Source organism: Nannospalax galili, unplaced genomic scaffold (assembly GCF_000622305.1).
Source record: "Nannospalax galili isolate Female #2095 unplaced genomic scaffold, S.galili_v1.0 scaffold831, whole genome shotgun sequence".
Lineage (NCBI taxonomy): Eukaryota > Metazoa > Chordata > Mammalia > Rodentia > Spalacidae > Nannospalax > Nannospalax galili.
The window spans coordinates 664,763-674,166 of NW_008329142.1; positions in this window are offsets into that span (position 1 = coordinate 664,763).

Sequence of the window (9,404 nt, forward strand, 5' to 3'; positions counted from 1 at the left end):
TACACGAAGCATGAGTGGTCCCCTTTGGCTTCAGAGTCCTTTTCCTTTGGTAATGGCTAAGTCTGCTTGTAAGACACACCACTATAATTACTGGTTTGTGAGCATGCCATGTTTCACTAATTACAACTACAAGTACCACTTTCTTAGATATGTTATGCTCTTATATCCTACTGCCTGCTATATGTAGTTTTGAGCAGACAGGCATATTAAACACTACAATATTTATGATTCCCCTCTTCCACAAATCCCATTTCTTCTTATAACTATAATGATTAACTTGGAAGAAGTATACTTTCCAGAATGAAATATGCCACTATTGTGATGCTTGTACATTTTCCCATCCAGGTTTCTAGAGTTTGCTGGCTTACACAGACATGGGCAGGAGGTGGAAACGGGAAGAAATATCTGCTCCCCAAACCTTCAGTTACTACCTAGGAAATAGGGTAGTACATTTATGGTCCAATCAATTGTGGTGGATGTTTTCTATATAAAATATCTACTGGAGAGCTTTCAGAGCAGCAGGTATTCAACAAATGTAGTTTCTTGCTTTATCTTCTTTCTATTGTGCTGGCCCACTCAAACTCTAGCAGTGCTATTGACTGTGTTAGCGAGGATAATTTCTAAATGTTTTCTAAGTTCTGGTATTAATTTATTGTCAGTCCTAATGACCAGGTCTACCTCTTTATTTATTTATTTATTTATTTATTTATTTATTTATTTATTTAGTGCATATTTATTTATTGTGTTGGGGGAGCTGCATCCCAGCCATGGCACTCCTGTGGAGATCAGAGGACAACTTGTGGGAGTCTGTTCTCTCTTTCTATCATGTGGGTTCCTAGGGAATTGAACTCAGATCATGAGGCTCGGAAAGCAAGTGCAGAGCCATCTTGTTGGCCCTTCATTTTCATTATAGATGATGTGCAGTGATATTTATTAGATACTTTTCATCTTATATGCATGCTTTGGAACTATTTCTCTGGTGTTGCTAGGGAAGCTGTATAAATGGGTAGTGGGATTGAGGTAAAGTAATAATAATTTACATTAAATATCTTGAAAATGGAGAAGTAGCTTATTTGAGGAAGCTTACTGGTAATATACAGTCAAGATCAAGGTATGGAAGTAGTTAGGAACAAAGCATTTGCTGCAAATGGATAGAGCAAAGTACTTATAGAAAGTTATGAAGAGTCGACTACACGTTACCATGAACAAGCCGGACAGCGGACAATGCCAGGGTCTGCGGAAACACATAGGCCTCTCTGAGACCAGAAACCATACATTTGTGGAGGTAACAATAATAAAAGTGTTGTTCCTTATTCCTAAAGGTATTTTTGCTTTGTTTTGGTTGAAGCGAGGTTGGAACTTCTACAAATAGCTAATGTAAAAACATCAAGTGCTGTGAATTGTCAGAAATGCGATTAAGGTGCTAAACGTGGTGGTGTAGGCTATGCAAAAACCAAATATAATTATGTATGTGGGGTAGTTGACATTCTAAGAGACAAGATGAGTGAAGTTTGAACCAGGGACTTTAATTTGATTGAAGACTTGTGACTTAGTGCTTGTAAAAGAAGTTTGGAGAGGCGACGTGTGTTGAAAATTAGATACTTACATTTGAATTTCTTATTCTCCTCCCACCATGAAGCCCTTAAGACATTAAATCTAAGTCATATGTGAATGGAAATAAAATGGCTTTCTTGCCTGAAATAAAGAACAATACATTCTATAACATGATCTTTCCCTTTTACTCCACAAGATACCCATTATCTATGGCCTGATATCTCAATGTAATAACTATCCTGTGTATAATGGACAAAGATATCATGAGGATGAATCCCCAGAATAAATAAATCAGATATACCTATATTAGATGTTTGACACTGTTGAGACTTTCTTTGAATTCACTTTAGAGGAAATGCCTTATGAAGACAATGAGATCACAGTGAGGCTGACTTAGCAGAAATTTACACTGGCAGAAATGGGTGACCAAGTCAAATAAATGAACCATGACCAGATAATGGGGATCATAGTGTTAGAGAAAAACAATTTGCCATTATTATTTGTTTTTAATACAGTTGAGCTTTCATTTTTCTGGTAGCTTATAATTTAATAAAAATAAATTAAGCAGATCACCTTAGCCTCTTGCAATCTTGATTCACTTTCAACTTTGCAGGAAAGTACTCATTTATACCATACATTTGCATATTTATATATAGTGATTATAAAATATCTTGTATTCTGAGAAAAAAAATCATTGATAAATATGGCAAGTTAAGCCAGCTAACAACCTGAATATGTTTGTTGGAGTGGCACTTTGTGTTTGCTGCTGTGATGGTCCATTTCTGAGGATAACTACAGTCACGTTAAGCCCTTTTGGGCAGGGATTTTATGCTTTTGTAGTCAGTGCTGAGCACATTACTTTAAATAGAGTATAAACTCAATGAATTCTCTCACACATTTAGCAGAATGTAAAATCATAAACTAAAAGGAAAGTTGCAGTTCAAAATGTTATAAACTTAGGAGAAAAATTCCTTTGGTAGACATCAGAACCCTGTTTACCCATTGTGCTATTTTTTGTTTGTTTATTTCTTTGAGGCATGGCCTCCCTGTGGTCCCAGATGGTCTAGAGCTTTCTATGTAGACAAGGCTGGCCTCCATCTCACGGAGATTCACTTGCCTCTGCCTCCCAAGTGCTGGGATTAAAGGTGTGTGCCACCATGCCTGGCTCCGTGATGCTATTTTGAAGCGTGGAAAGGGTCAAGCTTGAATTTCAGTGTGCAGTTATTGAAATCAACAGTTTCTTCTTTTTCCAACACTGACTCAAGCAAGCATATATATCTGGTCTTGGTCAGTTTGGTGTGGCCACGATGATGACTTGATTTGTAATATCAGTTGATTGGCTTAGGTAGAAATGCCTTTTCTCTTTGTCTTTGAAACCTCTTTCCTATTGTCGTTTGAACTGCATGTTCTCAGTAACGCCTTTACTTTGTGTAGGAGGAGTGTTAGACCACAAACTTCCAGGCTCAACTTGTGTATATCCTGATGAAAATTCTCAAATTTCTGGACTGAATGTAAACATTTGTGTGATGTGTTTAAACTGCAATTTACTGAGTGTTGGCAGAAATTTTCTGAGAGGAGGAGAGTGGTGTATTTGTATTGATGGAACTGCTCAGCAGAGATAAATCAGAAGAATCTAAACCTTGGTATATGTTAGCATGCCTGCTTCATTGGCTTTGCTGCTGCCACTTCCCATCACAGACTTCTCTGAAATTTATTGGCTTCTTTTCCTCTGCCTGATATTTACCTTGTCTCTTCTCTACCATTTACATATTATGGTCATTTATCATCTCCATCTGCATCTGTCTCAAACTATATTCTGGCATGATTACACAATAGAGCATAATGTTGATGGTATTTTAAAAGGGAGTTTATACAAGACTTAAGGAATCTCTGTAAGTAGTATGTAGATAACGTTCACATTCCCTACATGTACTAATAAAAGTTTGTAGTGCTTACATGGACAAATATGTCATCTGCTCTAAGTGTGATAACAGAAAACAATACCTCAATATAAGTCAAGTATAAATTACTGTCATTGTAATCAGCAGCTCTACACCACTGAACCTCCTGAGGACATTAATAAAAACTAAATTTGGAGACAGAGGTCAACTAGCATGAGACTGAATCACAGGATTTCTGAAACTAAGTTCTGTTATCTAAGAAACCTGGTTTAGGATAGAGATAATACCCTTAATGTGTCTTTAGGTATGAATTGGTTTATTTTCAGTAGGTTATGCATAGGGTTTTGAATGTAAAGTTCTAGAAGGCTGATACTTGTATTGTCTAAGCTATAATAGGTAAATATGACATAGAATACATATATTAATATTGATTAATCTACCCTTTTTAGTTCTCCCAAGTTTATGATAAATCTAAGTTATCATGTATGGCCTGAAGGCAATAAGCAGAAATGAGTTTGTTAAGATTACTCTTTTATAGGCAAGCTATTTTTAGTTATTTTAAAATCCCGGTTGAGATTTTTCTCTGCTTGGAAGCTAACAAGTTAGCCTGCCAGCTTCATGGCTGCTGGCAGAAGACACAGGACTCTTATTACAGACACAAAGGACCTTATTATTAGCAGTAGCAATCCTGGGAATGTCAGCACTTTTCCATGTTGGCTTTTCATGTCTCAGTTCTCAAAAGATAGTGCTAATAAGATTTAGGTGATGCCTGCACATCCAGTGACATGTTAAAGGGGAGAGGTTTGGGAACCCAAATCTTTTATCATGGGCAGTAATACTTTCGATTCTTTACTCTGAAGGTAGCCATGATATTTACTATATAGGCCAGTACACAGACTGTCTTAATCTAATGTTCTTTACCTTACAGAATTCTTACAGCATAGTTTGACTGCTGGGTGTGGTGGCTCATACCTGTAATCTAAATACTTGCAAGGCTAAACATGAAGATTATGAGTTTGAGGCCAGTCTGGGTTACATAGCAAGTTATTGGCAAAACCTAGTCTCAAGGCAAAAACAAACAAAAACTCCTAATAAACAAACAAATCTAAACAACTCCCTTCAAATCCAACAACCGCCACAGAGACCTCGCAGTGCAGAAAAACTTCAGAAAGCATCTTGCCCCGCAAGTGAGAGAAAATGGAATAAAACTGTGGATAATTGTCTTCCAATAGTATCCACCCTCTTTTCTGTGTTACTCTGGCTTCTGTTGAGTTTTCTTATAAATAGTCAACTTGCTGACCACTCTGATTATGACCTTAAAAGCTGGGAGCAAATCTGCTCAGTGGGGCCTGCAAAACATGGAATGAAGTTTACTGTCAACAGGACTATAAGCAGCAGAAGGTCACCCTGGAAGTTCCGTGTGGCTCAGATTTGCCATCTCCTCTCAGAGAGCAATACTAAGGACCATCTGCTTTGCATTTTTTGAAAAAATTTAACATTTTCTGGTTTCAATTTCTCACCTTTTCTTTCTGTGCTTTTTATTCCTTTGTGTGTGTGTGTGTGTGTGTGTGTGTGTGTGTGTGTGTACATGTGACTTCAGAAAGGTAGGATGATGAAATCATATATTCTATGCACCTTATGTAACTGGAAGTCACATATCTTCCATTTTTAGACCTGTATTTACAGATTAAAAACAAACAAGCAAAAACTTATATAACCTTTCTGTAGTGTTGTGCTTTCCATACTAAGTTACTTTTCTCATTATTGTGACCAAATGACTAGCAAGAAGCACCTTAGAAGAGGAAGGGTTTGCTTTGTTTGCAGTTAGAGGGGAGATGGCCAGCCCATTGTGGTAGAGAAAGCACGGTAGTAGGAGCCTGTGACCACTGGTCAGCAAGCAGAAGAGATAAATCCTGGTACTCAGTTCACTTTTCCCCTTTTATTTAAGCCAGGACCACAACCCATGAAATTGTCTCAATGGTTAAGATGGGTCTCCACACTTCAATTAACCTAATCTAGATTCTGACAAGTTGACAATCAAATTAATAATTATTACACTGTCAAATGCTTAGGAACTGATCCTTAAGGGGGGGAACAATAAAAACTTGACTCAAAAATGAACTTTTAGCATTTGTTAATTTTAGTGGTGTAAATGTCTGCTGCATAATCACTATTAAGCCAATTCCAGGCCATTAAACATGAAGCTGGGGAGAGATGTCTAAAATGGGTTATTGTTAACCAGTGTGGTCTGGATTCAGCATACCACCAACTCCACGAGTAGAATACTAGGGGCCAAAAAGTTCACCAGAAATGTCTGTGCTCTCCATTTATCTTGTTTAGGTTATTTAGTGGCATAAGTTCACTGTCCATTCTGTCAAAGCAGTATTTGTAAGGTGATTTCACAAGGGTTCAGGATATTTCAAGAGAGTTTGAAATTTTTCTTTTGGTGCAAGTTTCAACTTAAATCTCTACTGAAAACTGTGGCAGTAAATATCCAGCTCAACATACCCTTAATCTGACTACTTTATTCATCATTCAGAAAATCCAAAATGGTCTGACAGCCTCACTTCATTCGTTCACACAGCCACTGCAGCACTGTCTGAACATTTCACAACACACCACCACCCACTCTGACTTCTGACCTATTCCCTATCTCTCCAACTTCTGATCTTTTGCCTACTTTCCTATCTTCACCTGTGTCTCTTACATCTTCTGTCCAATAGTATTCCCCTGCGCTCAGCTGGTGATACCTGTGATTAGACTAGTTCTTGCTCCCCGCCTTGCATCTGCTGTCCATGTTCGGCAAGAAATATGTGATCTTTCCAGGCTTCCTGGATTGTCTCTTGCCTGCAAACTGGTCCACCAGGTTGAAGTTCACACTGTTTTCATTAGCTCTTATTAAAAGAAGTCAAACTCTTCCCAAAGCACAATCATCCTCTGTAAGATACCTGACCAAAGGCCAACAGGCTTTTACCCACTTGTGTGTGTATATATATATATTCCTAATATGTACTTATGAAATATATATTTAAACTATTTAAATAAAGATCAAATCCTTGGATTGAAATTTATTACAGAATGTATTACGGATACACATTAAAGTGTATGAAGAATCTGTTGTTTTTATGAGACATATAGAATTGTCCAATACCAACCAAAACAAATATTATTTTGTGTTCTATGTATGTGACAAAGTGCTTTTTCTTGAGATCAATATTTTATAAGAAAAGATCATAAATGTTGAAAATATTCAAATTGAAAATAATGGATATAATTGATAAATTTGTGATATTACAGATGGAAAAAACATGATCCAAGGACTAATGTGAAAGTCATTGTTAAAACCTGACTTTATGTATATTCATTTATATATCTATGGAGGTATGAACCAAGGTTTTGGATTGTTTAGAAGTCAATTAAAGAAATCTCAAATCCAAGGACTTGAGATATATATCTATATCTATCTATATATAGATATAGATAGATAGATATCTATATATATGTTGTCCCTTTTTTCTTAAAATTACATTCTCGTATTTTTTTATTTTAATTTTTTAATCTTTAACTTCTGCAATGCCATTTTATTTATTTGTGTAAATTGTGAATTATAAGAAGTTATGCACACAGTTCTTCATTTCTTTGTGTGTTTAAATCACCTGGATCAGAATGCTTGAGAATAAATAGCAGCCTTAATATAGGTCCTATGTCTCTTCTTGCTCCTGTCAGAAAGCAAGGAGCATGTGCTATAGTTGGAAATTGTACCTCCATGTTTGGCACTTTTGGAACTATTTTGGATTGTTTAGAAGTCAAAAATTCATTCAATGTCAGATGTATTAAAACTTTAGAGATTAAAAATACACATTTCTTTTAATGAAGAAGAAAACCAAGCTGTGGTGGAATGAAATGATACAGTAAGTGTCACACAATTGCTTAATGATAATAACAGAACCTCAGTTCTCACCTCCCGATATCAAATTCAGCAATTGTTTCCTCTCTAACCTGTTGTTATTACTTTAGCTTGATATTGAAAATGAATTAGAATCACAGACTTCCAACATGAAAGACAATGCTCCTTTAAAAAGACAAGATAATATCCTGAGGGAATGGTGGGGTTAGTTCATACTGAACTGTCTGAGGAAACTGAACCTCTAAGCAATACGTAGAGGTAGGTCACCAGGTTAAAAAGTGAGCTACAGATTTTAAAATCTCAGGGTAATTTATGACCAACAGTAATTTGAAGTTATACAAATCAGATAAAGATAATCAAATCTCATACCACAGCACATAAATGAATTGCTCCAGGGACCCAGTGCCTCCTCTTTCCCCCTCCCTCTGCCTTATGAAGTAATTTCTTGGCCCTTAGAACTGCTTTCAGGATTTACTCAAAGGGTTGCTGCCAGAGTCCCATCCCATTTGGCACAAAGAAGTGAACAAAGTCCCCAACAACCCCACTGTTTTCTACAGGGACTCGACTCCCAGTGTCTCTTCCTTTCTTGGCTTTGGGTCATGACAGATTGCAGAGTCAGATGCTGCACAGAAGTCTTGGTAACAACTTAGAAAGATGATCATTGCTTGCTTGCTCTGTCAGATTTCTTTTTTTACTGGAAAACTTTACTATCTATAGTATCAGGACTTGATGAAAGATGCTTAGCTCTGTCTTCCCAGGTGTTCAGTTTTCTGTGACAGAAGAGCAGCTACTGACCTTCCAGAAAATGGACCTGATAATTTCTACATAAGTGCTAGGCTAGAACTCTTAAGTCCCTCTAAGTCTTATCTCAGCCAGTCTCTCATATTTGAACACAGCTTAGCAATAAAAAAACACCTTTAGAAAAATCTTGTAAATAATTGTCCGCATATATAAGAGATGAATCTCGGGAGTGTGCTTTCTGTCAGAAGAGAGCAAATATGCACTTGCAATCAGTTTGGTGTAGGCTTAGTTCCATGCTTACCGGGCTGGTTTTCTGTGTTGCCTCTTAGTTTCAATGGCCTCACCTATGCAGCTTAACAGGAGTCAAAATAGAGGTGAAGCTCTTCCTGTAGACCATACAATGCTATTCATATGGAGGGTTCAGTACTGCTATTCCAGTGACAGGGGAATTAAAGAATACCGGCATCACAGATAGCCAGTCTGGTGAAAAATACCAGTTTTAATTTGCCTCTGAATGGTTCAGCATTCAATTGTCTCAGATTTGTGAGTCTGCTCTGTGTTGAAGGCTCATAACTTTTTGTTTTCAAAACTTTCATTCTATTTGCCTATGCTAAGGGCGGGGTTGTGGCAAGTGTGTGTATGGTGGTATTTCCTGGATTTCCAGGGTCAAAAGGAGTCTCCAAGAAGGCATTTTTCAAACCACAGTCTTGTTCATTGTCATTAAGTTCAAATTCTGTGGAATATGCAAAACTATAGTGAAAGGATATTGAGTTAGACCACATCGAAGACTGAGTTCCAACGCTGCTCTGATTAGTTCTGAATGACAAGGATAATAATGATGATTTTGGAAAATGATGATGATGATGATGATGACAGTAATCTCTTTTCCTGAGTAATTACTCTGGGTCAGACACTATGTGAAATACTTTGTATACATTAACTTATTAAATCTTTTAACAATTCTGTGTTGTGTTCTAATTATCCTAATTTTTGTAAATGAGGTAACAACATCAGACATGCTAGTAAGAAATGAAATGCTAATAAGAGTCAAGATTCAGTCAGGTGTGGTGATACATGCCTTTAATCTCAGCACTCAGGATGCAAAGACAAGCAGATCTCTGTGATATTGAGGCCAGCCTGGTCTACATAGAAGTTACAGGGAAACCCTGGCTTAAAAAAAAAAAAAAAAACAACAAAAAAACCCAAGATTTAGTGCTGTCTCAAGAAAATGCTTTTCCTAAATGTTTTATCGTTTTGCCTTAATGTTTCTGTGCTTCGATTATTTTATCTGTGAAATGAAG